Source organism: Pristis pectinata, chromosome 25 (assembly GCF_009764475.1).
Source record: "Pristis pectinata isolate sPriPec2 chromosome 25, sPriPec2.1.pri, whole genome shotgun sequence".
NCBI lineage: Eukaryota > Metazoa > Chordata > Chondrichthyes > Rhinopristiformes > Pristidae > Pristis > Pristis pectinata.
This window is the reverse complement of record NC_067429.1, coordinates 10557327-10560200: the sequence shown is the minus strand read 5'-3', so window position 1 is coordinate 10560200 and position 2874 is coordinate 10557327.

Sequence of the window (2874 nt, the reverse complement as noted above, 5' to 3'; positions counted from 1 at the left end):
GAATGTTACTGGTCTTTGAGGTTTAAGTTATAAATACAGGTTACATAGACCTGGCTTGGAATGTGTAAGGATGGTTTGTTGAATTATTAAGATAAGATGTCTTTATTAGTCATATGTACATCGAAACACACGGTGAAATGCATCTTTTGCACAGAGTGTTCTGGGGGCAGCCCGCAAGTGTCGCCACACTTCTGACGCCAACATAGCACGCCCACAACTTCCTAACCCGTACGTCCTTGGAATGTGGGAGGAAACCGGAGCACCCAGAGGAAACCCAAGCAGACACGGGGAGAACGTACAAATTCCTTACAGACAGCGGCCAGAATTGAACCCCGGTCCCTCTCGCTGTAATAGTGTCACGCTAACCACTACACCACTGTGCCAGGGTTCAATATAGAGAAGCTATTTATTCTGGCAATCAATACAGAACATGAGACCATAATCTTATAGTTTGAGTTAGGTCATTGAGGAGCATGGCTTCACTTAAATAGAAGGAAATCCTGATTATTCAAGATCAATTAAAATTTAAGGCTGTGATCAACCGATTTTAATAGATAAAGTTAGCAAGGAATATGGATCAAGGGCTGATAAATGGAGACCAGCATTGAAGTAAGTGGTGTAAAGCAGCTCCAAAAGTTGAATGCTCTCCTCTTGTGCCAGGAGTGACAAGCGGTTCAGCACTTCAGAAAATCAAAGCTGGTGGATACTGGTTTCAGGTATTTCCAGCAGGGGGCACTCTAAAGCACCAAAAGCAGGTCACCTTCCAGACTTTGGTTCCACTCCCTGGTTAAATGCTGTCTCAGATGTTATCAGCTAATTCAGAATATGGGGCACTGTATATAGTTATGTTATTCGACTAGGAATCCTGAGGGTTAGATTGTAGATTCACAGGCACAAGTTCAAATCTGACCATGACGGGCACAACCCTCCCCACCATCGAGGACATCTTCAAGAAGGCGGCGCCTCAAGAAGGCAGCATCCACCACTAAGGATCCTCACCATCTGGGTTATGCCCTCTTGTTACTATCATCAGGGAGGAGGTACAGGAGCCTGAAGACTCACACTCAGTGATTTAAGAACAGCTCTGCCCTCTGCCATCAGATTTCTGAATGGTCCATGAACACTACCTGGTTATTCCTTTTTGTTTGCACTATTTTGTAATTTATAGTAATTTTTATCTTTGCACTGCTGCCACAAAACAAATTTCACATCATATGTCAGTGATAATTAAGCCTGATTTTGACAGGTGGGGATCCCCAAACTCAGTTAAACCTCTAGAATTTATAAAGCTGGTATCAGTAATCTTGAATACGAATCATCTGGCTTCTTGTAAAAATTCAGCTGGTTCACAAAGTCCTTCACAGAAGAAATCTGTCATCCTTATTTAGCCATGTCTACCTGCAACTTCAGATCCTGAGCTGCATTGTTGACAACCGTGCCCTGAAATGGCCTGGCAGATCACAGTTTAGGGGAATTATTTGCTTGTTTGAGTTCACTTTTTCCGGACAGTTGTTACTGACAAGGATTTATTGAGTATCGCTCGTTACCGTTGAGAGGGTGGTGGCCAGTTACCTTCCTGACTGCTGCTGTTCTTCTGAAGCAGATACACCTGCAGAGTTTTTGGGGAGTGAGTTCCAGGATTTAAGCCCAGAAATTATGAGGCAATACTTGCAAGCCTGGATGGTGTGCGACTTAAGAGGCATAGGTCCAGATGGTGGTATTTCCATTTGCCTGCTGCTTGTCCTTCTTGTTGGTAGGGGATGCAGGCTTAGGAGATGATGTTGGAGCAGCCTAGGCAAGTAAAGAACTGCACATTTTATGGATGTCACACACTTCAGCCAATGCGTACTGGGTGGTGTATGGGGTACCAATCCAGCGTGCTGTTTTGTCCTAGCATGGTGTCCAACTTCTTAAGAGCTGTTCGAGCTGCCCTCATCCAGGCAATTAGAAGTGTCATAAGGCATCACCACAGAATACCCAACCTTTCTTCTGCTCTTGTAGCCACAATATTTATGTAGCTGGTCCAGATAAATTTCTGGTCAACAGTGACCCTCGTGATGTTGATTGTTAAGTGCAGATGATTGTTGGAGATGGTTATTGCCTGGCACTTATGGCAGTTACTTGCCACTTATCAGACCACGCCTGAATGCTGTTTAGGTCTTGCTGCATGCAGGCATAGACTGCTTCATTTGCCTGGAGGAACTGTAAATGGAATCGAGTGTTGTGCAACCACCCCCACTTCTGACCTTATGGATCAAAGGACAGTCACTGATGAAGCAGCCAGAGAAGATTGGGCCTAGGACATTGTCCTGAAGAACTCGTGTTCCTGGAGGTGGGAAGATTGACATTCATAACAGTCTTTGTTCAAGTGTTGATTCCAACCATTGAACGTTTTCCTATTGGTTTTACCAGGGCACCTTGATATCACACTCAGTGAAATGCTGCCTTGATGTCAAGAGCAGTCACTCAAACCATGAAAAACTAAAAAGAAACTGGAAGTTAGGCCTAAGATCTTCTTGCTTACATGGCTCACTAGATTTTTTCCCCCCCACACATTTATAGGCAAGATTGTGAGGTTGCTGAGCCACAGGTTCCACATCTGACAACTTGCTGGACTTGGAATTGCATTATGAAATGGAAATGCCAGGTTTTGTCAAACAGTACTTGCAGAGGGAAAATAGTAAGTAACCATATTACTCTAAGGCACTTTTACATCTAGCTCGAGAGCAAAGATGCCCTGCTGTGGCAGCAGCTGTAATGACTATTAAAGGAAACAAGAGGGGGAAATATGTGAAAGCACAAAACTGACCCAAGAACCTGAAAGACAGAACTTTCATTTTGGTAAAACAAGCTTCTCTGTAAAGATAGTTCTTT